The following is a 26,947-nucleotide window of genomic DNA, read 5'->3' on the forward strand; positions in this document are numbered from 1 at the left end:
ACCAAATTTGGTATATTTACTTTATACATTATTAGAATTCTGTTTTGTAAAAACAGAAATTACAATGAAATTAAAACTATAAGCACGAAGATCCAGGAAAGTCTAATAAAATACCTAACAAATATGCCTGCTTTACTAGTAAGGGAAGATAGCATTTTCATACATAGGAACCTGATAAAGATTTTCAACATCAAGTCAAATCAGTCTCAGTGTTCTACAGTAAGCAGCTGTAGCTTCACAGTGTTTGGAAAAAAATAACTTGCTAGATTGGAAAGTGCTGCATTCTGTGCTATCTTCTAAAAACTCTTTACCTCTCATGTGTATGATATCTGCATCTAAAGGCAAAGGATAATATAGAGGTGGATATAGCTTAAAATAAGTGTTTTCACATTTAAGTATACCGAGTTTATTAAATTGGTATACAAGATTTATGATGAAATATAAATAGTGCCAGGAATTGCAAGCATTTATAGTGTACTTCGTAATTATTGTTTGGGGGCTGCTGGTACAATTTAATATTTAGATAGTTCCCTTAAACTAAGGGACTCAAAACATCTATGTAACTTTAATCTGTAATAGTAATTTCTGGGGAAAACAAAAAGACCTACAACATTATAATCACTACCTTGTAAATTGGGGATTATTTAAAACAAAGCATGTGGCTTTGTCTGTGCAAGGTGCAAGTTTGACCACAAAGTGTTCAACTGCGGGCTTCACAGTCTTGACTGATGCTTTATTGAAGTGGTCGTTGTGAAAACACAATGTTGCCTTTAGATAATCATTTGTGGGCCTCCCTCAATCAAAACCACTTTGCTTTTAATAGAGCTTTGAACTAATGGAGTTTCTAAAGGTTTCTTTGAAAACCTCCCTATTACTTATCTCTATAAATAATAACAGTATTTATAACAGCTCTCTCTGAGCTATTACCTCATTTTCCTGTCTAATAATATGACATCTGACATATTTATTCGAAAAGTGACCGAGAACTAATCTGTTTAAAACCACCAGCACTTGAACAACTTTGCAAGTATGTGGTATTATGTAACAATTTTCCAAATACCTTCTCTCCATGTAGTACCTATTTTCAACACAGAGTAAACAAAATTTAACTCTAAAATATTTCTGTTATCTTTATTATAACTTCCACTAAAAGCAATTTCCATTTCACTGTTATCTCAGAGTTATACATTAAGACTTTAGTAAAGTAGAAAATAGTGGATAAGATTACAGCTTTTACAAATGAAACTTTAAAAATTGGAACTAAGTTACTATATTCAAATATAGAATAACCACAAAAACATTTATAGCTATTATATACTACAATGTAATTGACACTGCTTGGCCTTCATAAGTCAGGCACATATAATCACATAGTACATAGGACCAAAATATGAAAAACTTCATAAATAACTCCTTCTACAGATAACGTGTTTTTCCATTGTGTGACTGTGCAGATTTAAGCTTGACTATATTAATATAACTAAAATAAGTTCCAAATTTTGATTCCTTTTAATCACATCTATTAGTATAAAACGTTATATTCAAATAGCGGTTCTATTTGCATTTAATAACTTGTGCATATTTATAGCCTATTACACATATAATTGCAATGGTGACTTTGCAAGTAGTATTAAAACTTCCATTAGTCACTGACATATGATTTCACCTGTAACCCTAATAAATCTTGAGCCTATGTGGCCCAGTCAATTCATGCAGTCATATTCACCAGACCACAGTAAAACTTCCAAATAGGAATTGAAAGGAAGTTCAAACTTTAATGATTTCTTTCAAATAACTTTGAAGGAGATCTAAGCCACAATTCATACATATCAACAGATCTAAAACAAACCCAAACCTTACTCTTGCCATTTGCAGATACTTCAGAGGATATTTCTTCAGGCATATCTTATGCTGCATTTTCTACCATCTTTGGGGTCTCCATTAAATAGACTGATTTAGCCCCTCCCTCTAATTAATCCTTTTTCTCAGAGTTCTCCCTATCTGACTCTCTATACACTTTTCTAATTTTGTGTAATGCAAGATCTGGAAACTTGGCTAACAAAAACTCTCTTCAGGGTGTAGATGATTAGATAAAGAAGGGGGAACTTGCATATTTTATTTTCCTTTGCTTCCTTTCTTATGCACCCACATTCCTTCTCAGCCTGTGAGTATGGCAGCAATTAAAAGACACAAGGAACACTTTTACACTGTTGGTGGGATTGTAAACTAGTTCAACCATTATGGAAAACAGTATGGCGATTCCTCAAGGATCTAGAACTAGATGTACCATATGACCCAGCCATCCCATTACTGGGTATATACCCAAAGGATTATAAATTATGCTGCTATAAAGACACATGCACACGTATGTTTATTGCAGCACTATTCACAATAGCAAAGACTTGGAATCAACCCAAATGTCCATCAGTGACAGATTGGATTAAGAAAATGTGGCACATATACACCATGGAATACTATGCAGCCATCAAAAAGGATGAGTTTGTGTCCTTTGTAGGGACATGGATGCAGCTGGAAACCATCATTCTTAGCAAACTATCACAAGAACAGAAAACCAAACACCACATGTTCTCACTCATAGGTGGGAACTGAACAATGAGATCACTTGGACTCAGGAAGGGGAACATCACACACCGGGGCCTATCATGGGGAGGGGGGAGGGGAGAGGGATTGCATTGGGAGTTATACCTGATGTAAATGACAAGTTGATGGGTGCAGCACACCAACATGGCACAAGTATACATATGTAACAAACCTGCACGTTATGCACATGTACCCTACAACTTAAAGTATAATAATAATAAATAAATTTTAAAAAAAAAAGACACATGGTTAGGAGTAGTATGGTGCACACAGAGGGTATAACATCATTTCACTCTTGATTTTTTACCTATCCTAGATATATCTTTTACTAATTTAGCTAATCAGCCACAACATTATTTTAAAAGCATAAAATAAATAAATGTTCTCACTAAAATCTTGAAATCATATGCTCTCTTATCTACATTTACTTCCTTCAATTTTGCCTTTCAAATAAGAAATAATGTTGAATTTCTATAGTCTTAATTTATATAAAAACCTATATGCCAGTTATATAAATTCATATGGCAATTAAAATCATGTGAATTAAAATAATAAATATGTATAAAGGATGAATAAGTACATGAAGAAAAAATATTGCAGTAGCAGTAGAAACTACTTTAAAATCATATTCTACAGAATATTTTGAGGAAAAAAAATTGAGTGGATTAAAATTACAGTTGATAGTGAAAATTGATGGCCCTGAAATAGAGAAAATGAATATTTATAAAGTAATTACAAATAATTAATTTTACTTAGAAGACATCATTAGGAAGTTCTTATAACATTATAATAGTCTCCAAAGTATCATAGATAGATGAATGGATTAATACCTCCAAAGTAAACTTTCATTCTGTAACTTGTATTTCTGACACCACAAATTATGAAATACTGTGGCTTCTTTTGAAGACCTAATGGCTTCTGTTTCTATCCATTTCCTTCCATATTAAATATTCTCAAGGAAAAATAACCAAACATAATCAGGTTTTTTTTTAAGAGCTAATCACTTCATTAGTTGACCTAATTTCTCACCAAATCTATACTGTGGTGGAGAAAAAAATGCTTTTCCTTGCCGTGCATCAGACTTTTACTCTAGAATAGTCTTAATATGCAACTTAAAATATTTAAATATGAAGATATAATTTATTAAAGTACAGAATCACATGTTAAAGAAAGTCCAAACAGAATGTGTAAATATGTGGGTCTATTCAACAGCTCATGATATTTTATACAAACTAGGCTTTCAATACAATTTTGCTAAGTAAGTGAATGAAAAATCAAATACTGAAAAATTCACTTCAAAACAGATATGGTTTAGTTTTTTTATATTCATCATATGTTTTCAAGATTATTATTCATGCTAAATTCCCATTTTTCAACTACAGATAATTTATTTACTTTAAAATTCATTATTTTGACAAATATTGGTGACTTTTATGTCCTATCCCAAGTCCTAATTTTTAAAGAACAAGATGCATAGTATATACCTTGTTTAACAATTTATCTTTCTTTATGTGAAAATAAATAAAAGATGCTCTATCTCCCTCAGAGATTTCTACTAACTCCATCCTCACTTTAAAGATAATTCTAACTTTTAGATCAATGATCTTCAACCAGTGGTCTTTAACTCTGAGTCACAAGACATACAAAGTGTACAGGAATGTATATGGAAATAAAGTTACATACCCTGGCTAAAGTTGTATACCTAACATGAGCACACACACACACACACATACAAACACACAAATCACTTAAGCTTCTTACGATGAATCAAAGGATCAATTATTTAATTAAATGAATTTAGAATACTACGTGGCATATAGAACACGACCTGGCATATAGTAAACATAAAAAATATTAGCTAATATTATTTTTCATTACTATTTAAAGCATCTTACAAACATTGGAATGGAAATGCTGAATTTGAACATATGGATAATATCTGAACATATGAAGAATCTATTTGAGAAACTTCCATTTTAAGAACATAAAAATTTAATTTTATCTTACCTATTTATTCATGGTAAAAAAAATTTCATGGTGAAAAAAACAAACATGCAACCTAAGTCATTTCTGTAAGCAAGTATTATTATTTTTTTCTGTTCTGTTCATTTACTACCTGAATCATTGATATTCTACTTGAGAAACTAAGTAAAATGTTTACTTTTTAGTGGATTTTTAATTGAAAAATTACAAAAAAACTGACACCTGATAATAATACATTTCCAATATATTGTCCAACTAAGTGGTCTGAAGCCTCAGTAAGTAACAAAACAAACAAACAAACAGAAAACAATGCTACAAATCTCTTATGTAAGTAAACCTTATTTGGAAAGAGAAGGATTTTGGAGGAACCATATTGTATCATAAAGCCCAATATCACCTTCATTTCTAATACATTCTCTGGAAGAGTTCAACGCATAATTCAGATGTTTTCTGCTAAAGAAAAAAGTCCAAGTAAAATTGACATATCTTGAAATAATACTTCAATACATTTTACTATTTGGGTAGATTAAAACAAAGAATATGAAATAAGTAAAGAATATCTCACTCAAAATAAATAAAGGGTAACTGTAAAAAATTAGGCTCTCTATTTAGTTTTTTTAAGGAACAATATTTTTCAGATAAAGTTGAAGGCTCCAGTATTCTTATCCCAAATTCTATTTTTCTTCATTCCCTTCTAAAATGAACCACTATTAAAAACTTGAACTCTAGCTAGTCCACATTTTAATACCTTACTATATATATACTAAAATTATATATAAATTTCCCTTTACCATTTATTTTAAGTTTTTATATCCAGACATTTTATAATTCAATTTAAATATATCATTCCCATTGTTATTTTCTTAACCAATGAGCAATTTTTAACCAAATTTAAAAACAGGGGTTTTTATTTGATCTTTTGTTTTGCTACTGTCGGTGGTTTATTTTACAATTATATTTCAGCAGAAAAACTTGGCTTGTAAGTAATCAATTCCTTGAAATCTACTGAGAAATACTTTTTGACTGAGTAGGTGATCACTGCCTTTTAAAAATGTTTTATATAGAGTTCAAAAGAATGTACACTCACTATTTGTTGAGTACAGAATAAATCCAACTTGTTAAGTATTTTTGTGAATTAATTCTAGAAATTTTGTCATACTTCAATATTTATTTTCATAGATATTAGTACCTTTAAATTATTTCATTCACACAGATGATGATTATCAATCATGTCTATGTACTATTTATTCTGTAAGTATCCTGATATCCCAGTTTTCCTATTTTTGGTGTTCCCCAAATACCTTACATGAAAGTTTCACCTGAAGAAAATATGTCAATATACCATGGCAGATTTTAGCTAACTCTACTGTTGAGTAACCTAACCTAAGGTGACTTCCCTAAGGGAGGTGGGCTAGACATCCATATCCTGCTTATGAATGAGGAGTGTACTATATATAGCAAACTCTAGTCTATCCATCTACATCAGCTGCCACTAATTTCATCAATGAAAGGCCATTTCTGACATCCATAAAGGCAATTCACAAGCCATCACTTTCACCAATGAAAATTCATTTAGAACATTCATTATGATAATTAACACAGCCTCCGGTATTGATAGGAGTCAAAGATAGCTGAAGCACCTTTAGTAGCCACTGCTGGAATGTGGGCTTTAGATTAAAGGTTCTATAACCACCACTAGGTGGGAATTTCTGATATAACAACTGACTGGATCCCCTGGAGTATATATATCATGATGAACATATCCATTTATATTGAACTGTGCATGACAAAATAATTTAAAAACTGTGATAAATCATAACTATCAAAACATTTTTATAGTTCAAATCATTTATATCCTTTCTTACTTGGGATGTTATTGGTCCATCCTTAAAAAAAAAAAAAAAGACTTCATTTTTTAGAGAAGTTTTAGGTTCACAGCAACATTGAGCAGAACGTACAGAGATTTCTTATATGCTCCCTCCTCCCACATATACATGGCCTCCCCATTAGCAACATCTCCGCTAGAGTGGAACATTTGTTACAATCAATGAAGCTACAGCACATCGTTATCACCCATTGTCCCTATTTTACATGAGAGTTCACTCTTGGTGTTGTATATTCTAAGGGTTTGAAAAAATTGATCTATCCTTTCTTGACAGAATATTCAATTTACTACACTTAAGGATTTGTCTAATTTCCCTTGTGATTTTATCAGTATTTGTTTCATATACTTCAAAATTATTTTAATAGCTGCTGTATACAGGTGACTTTTTATATTATCTTGGTGAATTGTTACTTTTACTGTTTTGTGAATTTTTTAATATAATTATAGTTCTGCCTTAAAAACTTGTATTATCCAATATTAATTTTGCTACAACACCATTGTTTGGGCCAGTGTTGCTATCTTTATATTTTTAATCTTTCCTTGCCATTTTCTTTAAGTGAGTTTCTTGTAAATGAAAGAAGTACATATTCAATCTTTTTCTCAGTCATTTTAGTCTTTCATGTATTTTGATTAGTGATATATAAAGGATTATTCCCAGACTCATATTGTTGGTTTTCATTTATTCTGCTTTTTCTATGCTTCTACCTCTTCCCCTTTATTCATTTTGTGACTGATAATAATTTTCTCATTCTTCCTTTTTTTTCCTCCTGCTAATATGAAAGCTGTAGACTGTATTCCCATTCTTTAGTGTCTCCTTAAATTTCTAACAATATTAATTGTATATTTTCTGTAACCATTACTGAGTTTGTATTAGTGCTATTCTCTATACATATCAACCATTTAATGTAGTTAACGGTTTCTCAACTTCCATACTATTGACGTTTTGGACCAGATAATTCTTTGTTGTAGAGGGCTGTTTTGTGCACCGTAGATGTTTAGCCGCATACCCACCCTATGTCTACTACGTGCCACAGCCCCTGTTCGAGTATGACAAAAGTGTCTCCAGACATTGTCAAATGTCCCCTGGAGGGCAAAATTATCCCCCATTGACTATGACTGATTTAGAGGATAAAGAAGACTTACATAGCTCTTACTTTGCTAATTTTAAATGACAAGAAAAAAAGGTAGAATTTGCAAGCTAATATATACCTAACCATCTTGTATAATTAGCCTCTTAATTAACAGCTAGAGGAATTAAAAACCAACCATATGTGTAAGTCCTTAGAATTACAGTTCTTGCAAAGTTGTTTGATCATCACTTATTTTCATATCTTCATAAAATTTCAGTTAAATAAAGAGCCAAGTAAAAGTGAAATAAGGTTTTACCTTTAATTTCCTTCCCTAAAAGTATCTGTGTGTCTACAAAGACTAAGACAGCCACTGGGGCCAAGCCAGGATTCCCGTAGTGAAACAATTGACTTGGCATCACATTGACAACATATAAACAACAGTTTGTCAACAGGCTTCACATTAGTGACAGAACATTTTTTGGCAAAACAGAGGCATCCTTCTGGGCACCATGGCAAAAACAGCTACTAGCTTTCATTCAGGACTCCTCTGTATGAAGTACCAAATTAATTAAAAGATTTCAATTGTGACACTTGTTTCAAAAAGATTTTTTAAAGGAAAAAATACAGCAGAGCAGAATTTCTGCTGAATAAAAATTTGCCTCTAGTGGTTTATTCATAGTTGTTATAGACCTATAAACTCTGCTTAGGTTTTGTGTTTTGTTTTGTTTTGATTTTTTTTTTAAGTTAAAACTAACATTATGGAAGTTATTTGTTACCCTAATTTGGGACACTTCAGTATTCAAGTATTTTCCCCAAATGATGATGGCAATACTATAACTTATTCTGTTTTCAAAGTTAATTTGTGGAAGATTAAATGAGAAATAAGAAGGCAAAACTACCCATTTATGAAAACATAATTTTTTTTTTTTTTTTTTTTTTTTGAGGCGGAGTCTCGCTCTGTCGCCCAGGCTGGAGTGCAGTGGCGCGATCTCGGCTCACTGCAAGCTCCGCCTCCCGGGTTCACGCCATTCTCTTGCCTCAGCCTCCCGAGTAGCTGGGACTACAGGCGCCGCCCGCCACCACGCCCGGCTAATTTTTTTGTATTTTTAGTGGAGACGGGGTTTCATTGTGTTAGCCAGGATGGTCTCGATCTCCTGACCTCGTGATCCGCCCGTCTCGGCCTCCCAAAGTGCTGGGATTACAGGCTTGAGCCACCGCGCCCGGCCAACATAATTTATTTTAAATAAAATATAAGCAATGCTTGACAGAATTCAAAGAAGAGAGGGAGCTGAGGACCATGAGAACTTAAAAATACTCAAAACAAAATTCTCCTGAGCTTGAACAAATAATCACTATTTCAGCACTCAGACCATTTAATAAATGTGAAAGTCATTTACCCAGTTAGGAATATAAACCCCTGTGCATATATCTGTGGCTGAAAATTACTTAAGATAGAAAGAGGATGGACTCTGCTCAGCCTCCCTATGCTCAGTTAAGGTATGCAGTGTTTAGGCAGTTTTGAAAATATTTACCACAGGCACATCCTTCTACTCCTTTAAACCAAAGGTCAAAAGTTGGAAATTGATAGCATTACTTAGGAAGACCATAAAAGTAAATGTTATTAAGTTGAAATTGCTAGACGAAAATTCACTAAAAACTATTCAAAAAGTTATTTTAACATTCATGCTGAGATTTACTTAACTGTCATTTGAACATAATGATATTTTTTATTTTATTTTGTTTTAATTTTTTTCAAGACAGAGCCTCACTCTGTCGCCCAGGTTGGAGTGCAGTGGCACAATTTCTGTTCACTGCAACCTCTGGCTGGCTGCTGGGTTCAAGCGATTCTCGTGCCTCAACCTCCCAAGTAGCTGGGACTACAGGCATGTGCCACCACACTTGGCTAATTTTGTATTTTTAGTGGAGACAGGGTTTCAACATACTGGCCAGGCTGGTCTCAAACTCCTGGCCTCAAGTGATCCACCCACCTCAGCCTCCCAAAGTGCTGGGACTACAGGTGTGAACCACAGTGCCCAGCTTACAATATTTAATTCTTTTTTTTACTCTGTTTAGTCATCTTCCTGAAGTTTGTAATGTAAATAGCATCTGTGCCCTGTGAACATGCATTCTAAGTCACTTAGGGTAATATTCAGTTATTGAATTTTTTTTTCAACAGTTCTATGCCCCTGTCTATGCCAACTTTGTGTTAAGTGCAAGACAAAAAGGCAAAATGTACTTCCTGTTCTCCAGGAATGTGTGATCTGTTAGAAAAGATCAGCACATTCACCCATTTACCAATAGTTGCATTACAAAAAAGTCCCTGGAGATGGTTTGACCAACCCACAAAGTTAATTCTATGCTTAGTCTGAAGAGTGAGAGAGCATTTGAGGCAAGGTTATTGCATTAGAAAGACTAGAGGTAAAAGCAAGAGGTTCTATGCAGGGACTTGCAGAGAGTAAAAGGAGATAAGGATAGAGAGAGAGGCAAGGCCTTATGAATGATGATAGGAAGTTCATGCTTTATTCCACAGTCTTTGAGATGCTCTTGAAGGGTTCTGAGAAAAGGAATGACAGGAGTAGTATGGCATGTTAGAAATCTCATGATTACAGCACTATGGATAGGGCTATTTGAAGGGAGAGCATTCTGGGACAGAGATGAGATGGCACACTCTATAATAGAATGGAAGTAGGTGTAGAAAAAGGCAAAGAACTGATAAATAATTGGAAGAAAAAATGGACCAAACTTCGTGATTCAATTGAAAGTAGAAAGTTCAAAAAAAAAAAGTTTCTGAGATAAGTGACCTTGTAGAATATATATAGTAACACAACTAGAGATAGCATACTTAGGAGAAGAAAATAATGAGTTTGTTTTGGATAGTCAACAATTAACAAATATTTTATTGAAAGTTTACTATGTCTCAGGCACAGTTTAAGAGCTACTGATACCACAGTGAACAAAATAGACAAACATACCTGCACTCATAGAGCTTAAATTTATTGGGAAATACAAATAAGGTAAATATGTAAAATTTTAATATGTTAAACAGTGACAAATAATAAGGAGGAAATAAACAAAGACAGATATACATTATGAGGGTTGAAATTTTAGATAATCTGGGCAAGGAAAAGCTCTACTAAAATGACTTTTGATAATGACTTGGGTTGGAGAGAAAAAAAATTGTCATCAATACTTATCAAAAAATGAAAATTACAGAAAATAAATTTTTATTTGCAGTTAAAGATGGTAAGTCAGTAAAAACAATAATTGTTTTGTAAACTGTGATGGATATGAATGAGTAATATTTGTTTTTAAGGTATTTTTCTTAGTTTATTTTCATTCACTTTTTCATTTGGCTAAATTGCTTTGAAAGACTACTATGTATACTATATCATGAACTGTGTGAAGAACATTTTTATATTGTTATTGCTTTTATTTTTAAAAATTATATAATATAAAATAAATTTGATGTATTTACTAATATAATTTCCACTTTGATATTCTACATTCCATAGTATAAATCCACACTTCCATCTAGTGCCATTTTCCTTCTGCCAGGACTTGCTTTACATTTCTTATAATGAGAATCTGCTGAGGATACATTCTTTCAGCTTTTATATTTTTGGAAAAGTATTCTGCCTTCATTTCAAAGTAGTTTCAGTAGTATAAAATTCTAGATTGACAATTTTTTCTCCCAAGTATTTTAGAGATTGCTTAATTGTCTTCTCACTTGCCTTGGTTCCAGCAAAATATTTGCTACCATCCTCATTTTTGTTCTTCCTATGTTGCTTTAAAGGTTTTATCTTTATCACTAGTTTTGAGCAATTTAATGGTGTTGTGCCTTAGTATAATTTTCTTCGTATTAGTTGAGCCTGGGTTTCAATGAGTCTATTGGATTTGTGAATTTTTACCAAATTTGGAAATTTTGTTACCATTATCACATCAAAAAAAATTTGGTGTTCTCTTCCTCTCCTTCAGAAAGTACACATATGCCCATTAGACAGCTATATATGTATTATAGAATATTATGTGGGACATGATTCTCTTTTTAAAAATTCTTTTTAGATAAGTATAGATTCATAGGAAATTGCCACGATAATTCAGAGAGGTCCCATGTACCTTTCATCCAGTTTCTCCCAGTCGTTACCACTTAAATAATCATAGCACAGTATCAAAGCCAGGAAACTGACTTGGTACAATGTACATGCATTCTTCCATCTCATTTTATCACATGTATATATTTGTGTAATGCCAACACATTTAAGAACTATTCCATTCATACAAAAGTCTCCTTTGTGCTACCTCTTTATACTTGCATCCAGCATCACCATCTAATCACTCCTAATCCCTGGTGACCACTATTTTGTTTTTCATCTCTATAGTAGTGTTGTCATTTAGAGAGAGTTATACAAATAAAATTATATAGTAAATGATCACTTGAGATTAACTTTTTTCACTCAACATAACAATATTGTGATTCACCCAAGATGTGTGTATTTATTGCTAAGTGGTATTTCAGGAAAAGATAAACCACAATCTAAACATTCACTTACTGAGGGACATTCTAGTTATTTATAGTTTTGATATTACAAGTAAATTGCTAGGAACAATCATGTCTAGATTTTGTATAGATATAAATTTTAATTTGTCTACAATAAGTGCTCAGAAGTACAATGTTTGAATTGTATGGTAATGATATGTTTAGTTTTTAAAAGAAACTGCCAAATAATCTTATAGAGTGACTGTACCATTTCACATTCCCACAGAATGTATGAGACCCATTTCTCCACATCCTCACCAGATTTTGATATTGTCATTTTGAGATCCTAATTTGCACTTCCCGAAAGGACAGTGATTGCCTTTTCATCTTTTGCAGAGCAATAGTTTTTAATTTTGATGAAGTCTAATTCATCTATTTTTTGTTTTATAGATCATGCTTTTGTTATCATGTCTAACAACTCTTCATTAAGCCCTAAACCCCAGACATTTCCCTATGCTTTCTCTAAAGGTTTTATAGTTTTACAATTCACATTAAATCTAAGGTCTATTTTAGGTTGCTTTTCTATAAAGTCTGAGACTTATGTAGGAGTTCATTTTTGCCTATGGATAGTCAATTGCTCCAGCCCCATTTCTTAAAAAAAAAAGAAAAGAAAAGAAAAATAGAAAACTTCCTTCCTCAGTTGAATTGATTTTATAACTTTGTCAAAAATGAGTTGGCTATACTTGTGGAGAACTATTGTGGGGTCCTCCTCTACTTGGTCTTTATTACTGTAGCCATATAATAAGTTTTAAATCAGGTAGAATGATTTTTCCCACACTATTCTACATTTTCATAATTTAGGTATTCTAATTTCTAAGCTTTTCCATATGAAGTTTGGAATACTCTTGTATGTATTTACAAAAATCTTGTTTGCATTTTAATGGAAAATGTAGAATCTTTCGATCCACATACCAAGTAAGTCCTTTCATTAATTTTGATCTTTAATTTCTTATTGGTGTTCTGTAGTTTTCAACATATAAGATCTGTTTTTTTTTAGATTTACAATTCAAATTTTCAGGGTTTGTTTTTGACTGCTTGCAAATGGTACTGTATTTTAACTTTAGTGTTCATGTATTCATTGCTAGCACATACAATTTATTTTGTATATTTATTTTGTATCCTGCCACCTTGTTAAACATACTTATTAGTTCTAAGAGTTATATGGGTTTTTTTTTCTTTTTGTAGATTCTTTGGGATTTTTTAATATAGAACATCAGGTCATCTGCAAAACAGGTACAGCATTATTTCTTTGTTTCTGTACATAAGACAATTTATTTTTCTTGCCTTACTGCACTAGCTAAAACTTAAGTACTATGGTAAGAGTGGAAAGAATGATATCTTTGCCTTGATTCCAATCATAGGAAGAAAGCAGTCAGTCTTTCACCATTCAGCAAAATGGTTTTGTAGATGCTCTAAATTAGTTTTGTTTTTGTTTTTGTTTGTAGTTACAGGGTTTTTGTAGATGTTCTGAATAATTAGGTTTAGGGTGTTCTCCACTATTCCTAGTTTATTTAGTGTTTATATATTTTTATCATAAAACAGTAAAAATGTTGTTAAATATTTTTTGCATAAATTGAAAGGATAATGTATTTTTTTTTCCTGAGCCTGTTAATGTGTTAGCTTGCAATTGATTATCAAATTTTGAACTAGTCTTCCATCACTAGAATAAATTCCTAAAACAAATAAATCCACTAGAATAAAATCTCTGGGTCATGATATATAAACTGTTTTATATATTCCTGATTTCTGTTTGATAATCCTTTGTAAAACATGTTTTCATCTGCATTTCATGAGGGATGTTGGTCTGTAGCTTTTTTTTTTTTTTTTGTATTGTCTTTATCTTGTTATACTAGTCAGATAGTAATCACTTTTTGGAAGGAGTCATAATTTTTCCTTTCTCTTCTATATTCTTTAAGAGATAGTGTAAAATTAGTGTTAATTTTTCTTAAAAGAATTTGGTAGAATTTTACAATGAAACCATCTGCAGATTTATATTGAGAGAAGTATTTAATTGAAAATTTAATATTATTAGTTATAAAACTATTCAAATTTTATATTTCTTATTGGGTAAGTTACGGAAGATTTTGTTTTTTAAAAAATTGGTCCATTCCAAGTTGTCAAATTTATTTGTGTAAAGTTACTTTTAGTATTCCCTTATTAGCCTTTTGAAGGTCTGTAGTTATATCTCATGTTTCATTTGTGACAGTAGTAATTTATGTCCTCCTTATTACATATCAGACTTGCTATGTTAATTTTATTGCACCTTTCAAAAAAACAACATTTTGTGTCACTGTTTTTGTATATTGTTTTTCTGTTTTCAAATTTACTGATTTCTGCCCTTATATGTATGATTTCCTTCCTTCTGCTTGCTTTGGGCTTATTTTGTTTTTATGTTTAGGTTCTTGAGATAGGAACTCCAATTATTGATTTGAGATCTTTTCTCTTTTTGAATGTATGTGTTTAGTGCTATAAATTTCCCTCTCCACACTGTTTTAGCTGTATTCTAACATTTTTGATATGTTGTACTTTCATTTTAATTAGTTTCCTGCCCTGGCTCGTTTTCTACATGCCTATGCCATTGAGAACCCAGAAATAAATTCCTGCATTTATGGCCAATTGAGTTTTGATACAAGTGCCAAAAACACATAATGGGAGTAAGGGCAATGTCTTCAATAAATGGTGTCGAAACCAATGAATATCCACAATCAGAATAATGAAATTAGACTCTTTATACAAAACCAACTCAGAATGAATTCAACACTTAAATATAAGACCTGAAACTGAAAAACTATTTAAAAACAAAATAGAAAAAAATCTCCATGGCATTGTTCTAGGCAATGATTTTTTTTGGATATGTGAACCTGAAAGCACAGCAACAATAGTAAAATTGATAAATGGGATTGCATCAAACCAAAAAGTTTCTGTTCAACCAAGGAAACAGGAGTGAAGAGACAACTTATGGAATGGGGTAAAATATTTGCAAACTATACATTTGATAAGTTGCTGCTATCCAAAATATATAAAAAACGTAAACAACTCACTAGCAAGAAAACAAATAACCCAATTTTAAAAATGGCAAAGGATCTGCATACACAGTTCTCAAAAGAAGACATACAAATGGACAACAAGTATATGAGAAAAAATGCTCAATATCAATAGTCATCCAATAGATGCAAGTTAGAATGGCTTTTGTCAGAAAGACAAAAGATAACTGTTGGGGAGGATATGGAGAAAAGGGAACTCTTATACAGTATTGGTGGAAATTTAAGTTAATATAGTCATTATGGAAAACTGTGTGGAGGTTCCTTAAAAAATTAAAAGTATAACTGACATACGATCCAGCAACCCAGTGCTTGGTATATATCCAAAGGAAATGAGCTCAGTATGTTGAAGAGGTATCTGCACTCCTTTGTTTATTGCAGCATTACTCACAAGAGCCAAGATATGAAATCAACCTAAGTGTCCAGCAATGGATGAACAGATAAAGAAAATGTGGCATTTATAGATAGATAGATAGATAGATAGATAGATAGATAGATAGATAGAGAAGATGTGATATCTTTTCACATCTATCAAACAGATAAAGATGTGATATATACATCACATTGCATTTTATATATATATCACATTGTATTACACACACACACACACACACACACACACACACAATGGAATACTATTCAACCTTATAAAAGAAGAAAATCCTGTCATTTGAAACAACATGGGTGAGTCTGGAGGACATTATATTAAGTGAAATAAGCCAGGCATAGAAGGACAAATACTGTATGATTTCACAGATATGTGGAATCTAAAACAGTCAAACACATAGAAGCAGAGAGCAGAATGGTGGTTACGGGGGGCCAGCGGGAGGGAGGAAGGGTGGGGTAGGGAGATGATGTGTCAAAGGATACCATCCATCCAAATTTCAAGTCGATCAGAGGAGTAAGTTCAAGAAATCTATTGTGCAGCATGGTTAATAAAATGTATTGCATTCTTACAAATTGCTAACAGAGTCGATTTTAAATGTTCTTATTAGCAAAAATGATAAACCTGTGAGTTAACGCATATGTTAATTAGCTCAATTTAGCCATTCCACATATATATATATTTCAAAGTATGTTATACATAATAAATATACACCATGTTTGTCAATTGAAATAAAGTAAAAACATTGGAGAAGTATCAGAGATTATTACTAAAATGAATTTTGAATTATGACTCTAATTTAGCCAGATGTACTTAGGAAAAATACTTACAGGTAAAGGGAAAATGTAGAAAGATATAGTGGTGTGAAGGAACAGCAGCAGTATGATGGTGCAGACCAAGTTTGGAAAATATAAGATTTTTCACTATGGATCAGCTGATAATATGTTAGATATGGGTGCACAATGGAAAGCTGAAAGAAATGAGGGAGATAAGAGGCGTTTTTCTGTCATTCAGGAAAATTTAGATTTTATTCTGTTGGTAGTGTGAAGCCACCCAAGAATTCAACAGGGAGCAGGACGTATCAGATATGCCCCTTAGGAAGACTATGTTTGAGAATCAAATAGATCAATTCAAAAATTTTAAGTACCCAGAATAAATTTATTATATAATAAATAAAATGATTTAAATAGATTAAAAGAATGTCCATGAAATATTAATACATCCATGGAACACAAAAGAAAATCAATCACATAATTGACCACAAAGAAAATGTTAAATCCAAATAAGAGTAGAAATTTTAAAGGTTAAAATCTCTCATCATAAGTACTATGACTATAAATAATTTTAAAACATTGAGCAAAACATAAAAAAATTCCTGCGATATTTAAAAATGTAGAACTGACATACTGAAAATGCTTCATGTTGTGCCCTGAATACTTTTTCCAACGAAGTGTTTTTAAACTTGTGTGCCTTGGTTTTATGATCACATTGTTGTGGCTTGATATTGTGGCAGCTGACATGATAAGGGGTTTAGGTAAGATAATTCATTTTATCTTAAAAAAAGAAGAAAAAGAAAAAAAAGAAACCTAAATGCTACTTACTGCCCATCTCTCTGTCTGCATTTAAATAAAAATAATATTTAATAAATGCTCATTATGCTGCAAAAAAAATTCTGTCCTTACTTGTGTTTTGTTAGTTTGGGTTTAAATTTTAATATCTCCCAAATTCCCTTTTGCATTCTCTGATAGCCTAAACAGATGCCTAAATTATATTTACTGTAATTAACTCACTTACTTTCTTTTGTTTTTGATTCTTTCTTATTAATGATTCCTCTCTACAGCCTATGTTTTCTACTCAGTCTATTCATTGGCAGAGTGCACAGGATAATCTTGGTCTTTGAAAACTGAAGCAACTGTTTCACATTACCAAACAAAAAAATAATTTGATTGATTTTCTGCAGCAAGGTTTTCAAAATACTTCAAAGTCATATTATATGCTTTTAATCAATTCAGTGAAAGGTTAATATTATGAATTATAAAGGCTCTCTATATTTCAACTGTTATTTTGAATAACATACCCATTTCAAACAAAATGCATTTCAAAGTCGTAGCAATTGTTAATAATGTGCTTTTAAATTTATGTAAGAATTATAGCACAGAAAAATTTAAAAAATACGATGTTAAACAAGCTGAGAATACATAAATGTGAAAACTAAAGAACCAATTATTTAACTATATTAAGAATTAAAAACGGGGATATTCCATAATTGTTTTTATGCACAAATTTAAAGTATGCTAAACTGGCTCGACATTATTTTAGAGTCGTGTTATTTAGCAGGTTAATGAATTTGACGATTAAAGACCTAAAAGTAGTCCTTAGAAAGTAATTTCACGGCATCATCTCTGGAGAGAGCATTATACACAGGTATGCCTCCTTTACTACATTCACTCATTCAAAAATACATTTATTATGCATCTATGATGTTTGAAAGGACACTGGCCAAGAGACTTTGGTGTTTAGGTAAATGGGAAGTAGTTAGGATTAAAAAGGTTGAAAAACACTCTGTGTCCTCAAAGTGAAAAGTATGGCCACTTACTAGTGATAACACAAAGCACAAGTGTTAAGTGTTACAAATTTAGTGAATGAAGAAAGCAACCATATAATCTACTGTTAAATGCATTTCTTACAATTAAATCATTTAAATTTTAGTAGTAAAGATTTTATAACTTTCTACCAATATTTTCACCATTTCCTATGCATTACGTTTAAAGATTTAGATGGTTCTAATTTCCCACAGTAAATATCTTTTATTAAAAACCATTTAAATACCTGTGGTCATATTGAAACGGGAAAGGTTCCGTTGTCCCCCTCGCAGGGCCAGCAATGTGGGTGTGGCTTGCTTCTTCAGTGCCCCGCTGCTCAAACTTCTAGGAGAGCATACAGATGGGCAGGCTGTGGGGCTCTGACGCCACGGCAGTATCTAGGGGTGAACTTTTATAGCTCCTGAAGCCCCAGTGGGCGTGTGTTACAGGGTACTTTTTAGTTTGCCGTCTATAGGTGTCTTGTGTAAGTCCGCTCAGTTAGAACTTCTACCTTGTCGCAAGGACAGAGGGCTTTCTGTATCCCTGGTTCTTGCCATGGTGTAGGGGAAGAATCAGATCACATGTGGGATTGGAGAATGAGTACAAAGTTCTATTGAGTGGAAGCAGCTCTCAGCTGATGGAGGAGCCAGAGGGAGACGGTTTTCCCCTGGAGTTGGACGGCTAGGTGGCCCCAGATCTCCTCTGACTGCCCCGGCCAAACTCCGCCTCGTCCCCTTAATCAATGGCCTGCCCTTGTGCAGGTTCCTATCGGTGTGTTTTTCTGCCAGCATGCTCCTCTCGAGTTCCTGTGGAACACCAACCACTTGAGTCTTCTACTGCTGACGTCCTTCTCTGGAAGTATGGCCACCTGTGTATCTGCCCACTAGGGTCTCAGGTTTTTATAGGCCCAGGATGGGGGCGTGGCAGGTCCGGGTGGTCTTGGGAAATACAACATTTGGGCAGGAAATGCCTGTCCTCACCTAGGTCCCTGGGGGTGGAGCCCTAGCCAGGGACCCGCCTTTCTCTCCAGGACTTCCCTTCCCCCATTCCGTATCATTTAAAGGGACCATGCTCTTCCCTTGCCAGCATTCCCGTATCAATATAACATGCACCAACTAATAAATCTTCAATTATTATTGGCTCCATTTTAAAAATCGAATAATAATTCCTTTACTTACACACACACGCACACAAACATAAAACTGAAGAGAGGAGAAAAATCAAGCAATGCTTTTCTTAAAGGAAATTAAAGAAAGTAGTTTCAGTTAAGTAATCAAACATTATGTATTTAAAATCTATATTTTTTAAAAGTTTAATTCATCTGATGGGCAACTATCTATTACAGTTAAGACTTTTTCATCAGTAGAGAGTTTACCAGATAGTAAACCTTTATTGGTTAACTTGTGTTTGCAAACTCCAGCTTTAACACATTTGTTAACTCATCCCTCTACTATATGTTCATAAGTTTTACAATATAAAGGAAAAAGAAAACCTCTTTCTAAAGCAGTATAAAATGCTATTTTTAGAAAAAAGGATACATTTTATATAGTATATAAGTTGTTTTCCAAGAAGAAAGTGGTAGTGTATAAGGACAGTGATAGACCTACTCTGATAAGGGCTGTGAGCTTTTTAGGGTAAGAACTTTTCAAGTGGGATTTTCCAGTTAAAATACATTTTCCATACTATAAACAGTGACTGAAAATAAACATAGATTTTTCTGAGAGGTAATTTTACATTTTGCCACATATTTGTCACAACATTCCACCTTAAAATAATATTTCTGAATTCTTACCTTAACTGACCCATTAACAGTCTTCCTCCCCAATTTCATGCTTCAGTGTGATCACTAACAAAACAGTTGGCATTTCTTAGCTGGGAGGTAATAGCATTTCTGAATGACTGAAATCCTCTGGAATTGTACTCTACCTGATTTTCAAGGGTGTTTAATCCATTTGTATGCTCCAAATTTTCCATTTGAATTTGCATCAGGTCAATGTAATATCAGTTTCTTCTGTGTCACCTGATGTAGCAATAACTTTATATAATGTGACACTGTGTAATGTACAGTTTAGAAAATCCCTTTTCTTCTACTGGAGTGGGATCTATCCAATGCTGCATCTGTCCTACACCACTGATCTACTTAATGGGTGTAACTACTAAATAAAAAATATCTAGTTACTTCTGTGCATTTCAGTATGACAATTACATACTTGTCTTCCTAATCAACCACACCACTTTATACCATAAATGTGTGTCTTACATAATATTATAAAGAAGCTAAATATTAAAACAACGATACATTTCCCTTTTTCCCTTCCACCCATGGGAGCTGTCAGGTTGGAATGTAAGAAAACAACATCACTTTGTATTACTGAATTTTGTTTATATATTCATTTGAGAAGTGAATTCCAGAAAGGGAGCATTATTTCTGGCTGAAATTTAGCAGGCAAAGGACAGTGAATTCTATCTCTAAGGCCAGACTTCAGGTCATATTCTAGATTGTGGGTCTGCAAGCAATGACGTCCAAAACAAATTTGGCCTACAGTCTGTATTTATAAAGTATAGTTTATTGGAACACAGCTACACCCATTCTTTTTCATATTGTCATTCTGTCATTCTTTTTCATATTGGCTGCTCTTAGACTACAAAGGTAATACTCAGTAGTTGCCACAAATACTATCTGTCCCACAATGCTAAAAAGATATTCTACCTCGCCCTTTACAAAAAAAAATTACTGATCTCTATTCTAGAATTTTTGTGAACTGTGAACTATTGGTTGCATGATGTTAAAACAGACATTAAAACACAAATTCTCTGCAAGGATGACATTATTTTCAAAAGTGAATAAACATACTGAAATGCCAAATGAAACTATTTCTCTTGTAAGCTCCAGGAAATGGAGTCATATTTCGCAGCTGAGGGAGCTTTTGCCTCTTATTTAGGTATTTAGTTTTTGTTTTGCATTGAGGTATGTTTCTAATGTTTATTATTTGATTTCTTATCTCCATTGCTTCTTAGATCAAAAGCAAAGATTTGGAAAGAGCAATCCACCCACTTCTAAGAAGAGTTGGCGAGACACTTAGGCTAGAAAGAACTTGCCCTGAGTAGTGAGGCATATGTGTTTCTTGTCTAGTCAATGAAGCCTTAAAGAAAATATCTTAAATAGTGAGTTTCTCTTAGAAAAGAATCAAAGACTGTCTAGCATACTCTGGTTTTCCACAGATGATGCCTCCATGCAACAAACTAATCATCTACTCTGGGTTAGATTCTGTAAGACAAACCAACTGACTTTACTGCTACAGGAATATCCTTGCACTGTATTACCCAACCACATTTGGAGTGAAATTCCCACACTTCTCTTTGTCAAAAAATCATTTCTAAAGAGTTTTATAGACTATGGCATGGTACTAGACTAGGCAATTGATGGGCCAAATATAGAGAGCAATGAAAGGTCTGCTAAGAGCAGACTACAGAGAGGACTACAGAACATCTTCACCAAAGGATGATGATGAATAGACCCAATGGATGAAACCTTTACCAATGGAAGTCTGATGTAATGAGGAGTAGACTTCAGCATCCAGGAACTGTGCATGATTTGATGTGAAAATAAACTTTTCCCTTCCTATCTTCTGATAATGTTTAAACGCTATTTATTTAAGTTTTTCTTTTGAGGAAGAGATACCCTTGATAGTGGAACCAATAATGAGCCAAATGTACTGAGACTTGCTGGCAGCCAGTCTGACTAGATGGGTAACCATTCTGATATGTACTTTGTGTGTATGTGTTGGAAGGAAGTGCAGTAAACACTTAAAAATCACCTCTGACTGTTACTAACCTGAAACACTCTTTGAATTCTTCCTCCATGCCTCAGTCTCCCTTGAGACACTTGCAGTTTGACTCTGATTACAGGAGGTAGAATCCACTGTCAATAATATACTTTGATTAGCTAATTAATAGGTTGTTTAAATTGCAATAGGAACTGAATTGCTCATATACTTGTAAAAATTGTCACTGTGTGTATACATTTGTCTAATGTATTCTACAATTTTTCCTTGTGAAATTAACAGGGCCTGGGGGAAAATTCAGTTATTAAACTTGACTTTGCATCTGAGACTTTTCAGGACACTACAGAGTTTCAATTTACACGTGAAGTTAACAAGGTACAGAGCTTATGCATTAAATTCCCTTTCTGTTTCTGCCATCTCTGTTCTATTACTTTAATATGGACATAGTACTAGTTACATAACAAAAGTGCTATGTACATCAATACAGTCCTGAGACCAATCTCTTTGTGTAGTTTTATCAAATTTAAATGACATACTTAAAAGGAGTGTCTTTTGAGTATCCTACCAGATATATAAAGGCAGTGTATTTAAAAAAAAAAAAAAAAAGAGCCACCATGAAAGAATCTGTTCAGGGGTATTCTTCAAGTGCATTCTACATGTATAACATGAGGCTGAAGAAGCTCTCAGAAAACTCAGTTGTTTCTGCAAGAAGCATCTTGAATTTTAAACCTTCTAAATGTTGCTTCCAGGAATAGTAGCTCTCAGGGGAAACCTAATCAGCCCTTTTACCTAAAATGTATAAGATAATTTGACCTCTAGAATCTGAGAACTTTGAAGACTGCACTACTTTGCATGAATTTCCCAGAAACAAAATTTCTTCATTGTCAAAAGTGTCCAATCATAAAAATGTATCCATCTCCTACACCCTTTAAAATCCTGCATATATATTATATTTACATTTTTTATTAAAATGGCAAAAGGGCAGAATAAATTCTGTCCCACCAAACTATATCATGGGACAGATACTCTTGGTGTTTCTGCAGTTTCCTGGGAATTAGACACTGAGAAGCATAACAACTGTACAGAAAAAAAAGGTGGCGTTTAGTGCTTTCCTTCTGGAAAAGACACTGAAAAGCTCTAGAAGCACTCCCACGTGGCAGAGACTGAAATGCGGTATCTACAGAACACATCTGAAAATGCTTTTTGCATTACGTAGGCTCATACATACTGCTTCTAACACTAAAGAGAATGTCATTTTTCTGTTTTACATTTAGTGTGGACAAAAGAGTATGAGTGGAGCACATCCAGTGGTTCTACAAGATGCACTGGCTGCCTTGAGACAGTCAGCTCCTAAGGTACCACCAGGGAATCATGTAGGCACCAAGCACTGTAATTATCATTTTTACTGACAACTGAGTTAGGGTAATATTATATTCCTAAGTAGCACTGATGAAAACATTGGATTATTTGTCATAAGAACACATTTTATTTTTAAAATGTTTAACAAAATTGAAATGAGCTTTTTAAAACTGTATTTTCAGCATTTCTACTGTTTGTCTACTAAACTATTTATAAGTGAGATAATCAAATTAGATAATTAATTTAAACCATCTTTTCAAATGAAAAGCACTTTAAAGCTATAAGATGCTTTTAGTCTCTTAAAAAGATACTAGATTTCCTGTGATTATATGGCTTGGCCTACTGTAGAATTATTGACACATTTAATATGCTTGATGAGCCCAATATATAACCTAAATGATAAAGTTATTATGGTATCATGTTGGATTATTAAATTAAGTCACATTGGTGGGGAAGACTCTATATTGCATTAGTCATAGTCTTGGCAAGAGGCTGGTGTCATTGTCCAACAGGGTAATTGAGAAAACTTAAGGAAGTGATTTTTACCAGAGTGTTGACAACGTAAATGAAACCAGCAATAGAAAGTAAAGTTGGCCAGGCACAGTGGCTCATGCCTGTCATCCCAGCACTTTGGGAGGCTGAGGTGGGTGGATCACCTGAGGTCAGTAGCTCGAGACCAGCCTGGCCAACATGGTGAAACTCCGTCTTTACTAAAAAAAAAAAAAAAAAAAAAAAAAAAAAAAAAAAAGCCGGGTGTGGTGGCAGGTGCCTGTAATCCCAGCTACTTGGGGGGCTGAGGCAGAAGAATCCCTGGAACCCAGGAGGTGGAGGTTGCAGTGAGCCAAGACCGTGCCATTGCACTTCAGCCTGGGCACAAGAGCGAAACTCTGTCTCAAAAACGAAAGAAAGCAAAGTCTCCCCAGGATAATAGTGGGGAGTTGTTGCCACACCAGGACTGATGGGCAAGGGGAGGAAGCAAGTATTAGACCCCAGGGAGTAACAGATAGCTTAAAAGAGGATTGTGTATACTGCCAGCCCATGGCTTGGCAGGGAAGGTGCTGTGGGAATAAAACCTCAACCTCCCTCAACTTCTACTCTGTAATCTTTTGTTTATACCTATTGGTTGAAATCCATCTCAGTCCAGAGGGCAAGATGTCCTATTAGTTAAATTCAAAAATGTCAGCTTCTGGAACCACAGGGCAGGGTTGATCTGGCAGGATAAATAAAGAATATAAAAAATAGGAGTCAATAATTCATAATTAAATAAATTTCTGAAATAAACTTTTAATGTTTTAAATATGAAAACATGTGTTTTATAAAGTAAATTTAATTGATATCAATAAGGTTCATTCATTCACGTATTCAGCAGAGCTTTAGTGAATACCTACTACATGCTCTACGCTAAGCACTTAGTAAATTTTTTTTATATGATTCCCCTCCTCAGGGATTTTACCATTTTGTTTGAAATATAGATGTGAAAAATCAACTATTACAACCATACTGTAAGAGAAAATTTAAAAGAAGGAAGAAGAAGAAACTAAAGGGTGGCTTCTAGGTCAAAATAAAACACAAGTCAAGTGTTAAGGAAGAATAGGGGTTCAACAAGTGGACAATGGGAGAATAGGAGAAATAACCTTAGAGGTAAAGTGAGTAGTGCAAAGATACGGGGGCTCAAGGAAGCTTGGTTCAGGAAACTAGAACTTTTTCAGTTTTGCTAGAAGGAAGGAAAAACCTAGGCCCAACAAGTCTGGTCTAAATCATTAAGGTACTTTATTTGATAAGTTAGCAGTTGTGTTTTATCCTAAAATGAATAAGGAGCCAAGGAGGAATTTTAAGCAAGGGAAAGACCTAAAGAGTTTTGCATTCAAGAGATATAACTGTTGTGGTTGTGTAGAGGATGCATGGGAAGAGCATAAAACTAGAGCGCAATTAAGAGATTATTACAAAATCCAGAATTGCCAAAGATTTTGTATTAGATTTATCCAGAGAAATAGAACCAATAGGATTCATATATAAAGATATTTATTAAAAGAAATTGGCTCACGTGATTACAGAGGGTGGAATGTCCCAAGATATACAGTCTGCAAGTGGTAGAACAAGAAGATCTGATGGTTTAGTTCCAGTCCAAGTGCAAAGGCCTAAGATTCAGAAGAATCAATGGTGTAAGTTCCAGTCTGGAGGCCTGGAGGCTAAAAACACAGGATGAGTGGTTGTTTCCATTTAAGTCTAAATGCAGGTAAAAGAACAATGTCACAGCCAAGACAGGCAGGAGGAATTCCCAGTTACTTGAGGGTGGGAAAGCTATTTTGTTCTGTTCATGTTTCCTGTTGATTGAATGGACCTGCCCACTTTAGGGAGGACAATCTCTTTTACTCAGTCTACCAACTCAGATGTTAATCTCATCCAGAAACTCTCTCAGACACACTCAGAATAATGTTTGACCAAATATCTGGCTGCCTCATGGCTCAATCAAGTTGACACATAAAATTAACCATCACAGTCTTGATGGGAAGAGCACAAAGAATATATGCAATAGAAATTGGAGATTAAATGGCTTGGAGACAATAGTTAAACCTGATGCCCCAGAGTCGATCATGAAAACCTGGGTAAAATGTGATCTTACTGACCACGGTGAGACACCCTGAAGGATAAGCAAATACAGGGGAGTTCCAGTTTAAAAAGATTGGGCAATGCCTGTGAGGTAAACCAGGACATGGGAGAGAAGTCTGCACTAAAGTAAAGATGAACTTTATATGGTTATTATAAACATTTAAATGGGCAACTTTTATATAATAATTTATTACTATAGCCAAATTATAACTACTCAGTATGGGCCATATGATTAAATATCAAAGAATTTAGCACACTAAAGTGATCTGCCTTTTCCTTAGAAAAAGAATAGGTAAAAGCAATAGTCCATTTGTATTGTATGTGTAGATCCATTGTATATTCAGGAAATTAATATATTGATATTGAATGATTTAGTTCAATATTTCTGTTTTCTTTTTGCTTAGATGTTGTGCTTTTTCCATTTTCTGTAACTTTTCATACAGCTGTTTGGAAACAATAGTAATAACATTGTTGATTTTGAAGAAAATAATCAACTTAGGTAAATAGCAACTTAATAAAGGGTGATTTTAAAACCCCTTAATTAAATTATCTTTTATTACAAACTGTGTCTTTACAGATAGCATTTTCACAACTCTAGACCTTGCTACATATAAAATGTATATATTTTAACATATAATTGTATTATTATTAACCATATATAATCATTACCTAGTTAATTTTTCTTATGTAGGGCTATCTATGTGTGAATATTTTCTGTGTTAATGTACCATGGTGAAATGGATAAGTTGAATATCATTTGCAACATCCAAAGGCAAATTAGTTGATATCAGTTGCTTCCTTAATACTGAATTATAAAACATAATATAACTTTAAAGCAACACAGCTGTTTACAATGTCTCCTCATTTTTCAGCATCCATTCAGTTCATCCCCTCCATAGAGTGGTTCTATAGAAGCTTCCAAACACTCTTGTTTCCAAACTCTTCTAAAGCATGTTCTGTACCAAACAGGTAACATTTTCGTTAACTGTTTCATGTGTTTGTTTTAATTTTAACTGTAAAGCCAGAGGGTAATCTCCTTGAGGTCAGGGGCCTAATATCTCACTTTGAGCTTCTTAGCCCCTAGCACCCATATTGATTATAAAGTTCTG

General features: G+C 33.5%; 1 long non-coding RNA gene across 11 annotated transcripts in view; it reads right to left on the minus strand.

Annotated features, from left to right (window-relative positions):
* The window catches only part of LOC102119720 (uncharacterized), a 1,100,133-nt gene that overhangs the window by 410,333 nt on the left and 662,853 nt on the right, over nt 1-26,947 (minus strand). The window contains exons 7-8 of one of the 11 annotated variants that reach the window (XR_012433601.1): nt 25,273-25,366; nt 24,301-24,438 (exon numbers count right to left, since the gene is read on the minus strand). The exons of 9 other annotated variants lie outside the window; for them this stretch is intronic. This is a non-coding gene — a long non-coding RNA (uncharacterized lncRNA). Of the gene's footprint in view, nt 1-24,300; nt 24,439-25,272; nt 25,418-26,947 lie in introns of those variants that run through there. One more of the 11 variants, XR_012433602.1, reaches the window with a different exon arrangement.

The sequence above is a fragment of the Macaca fascicularis genome, chromosome 4, assembly GCF_037993035.2.
Source record: "Macaca fascicularis isolate 582-1 chromosome 4, T2T-MFA8v1.1".
In the NCBI taxonomy this organism is placed as follows: domain Eukaryota; kingdom Metazoa; phylum Chordata; class Mammalia; order Primates; family Cercopithecidae; genus Macaca; species Macaca fascicularis.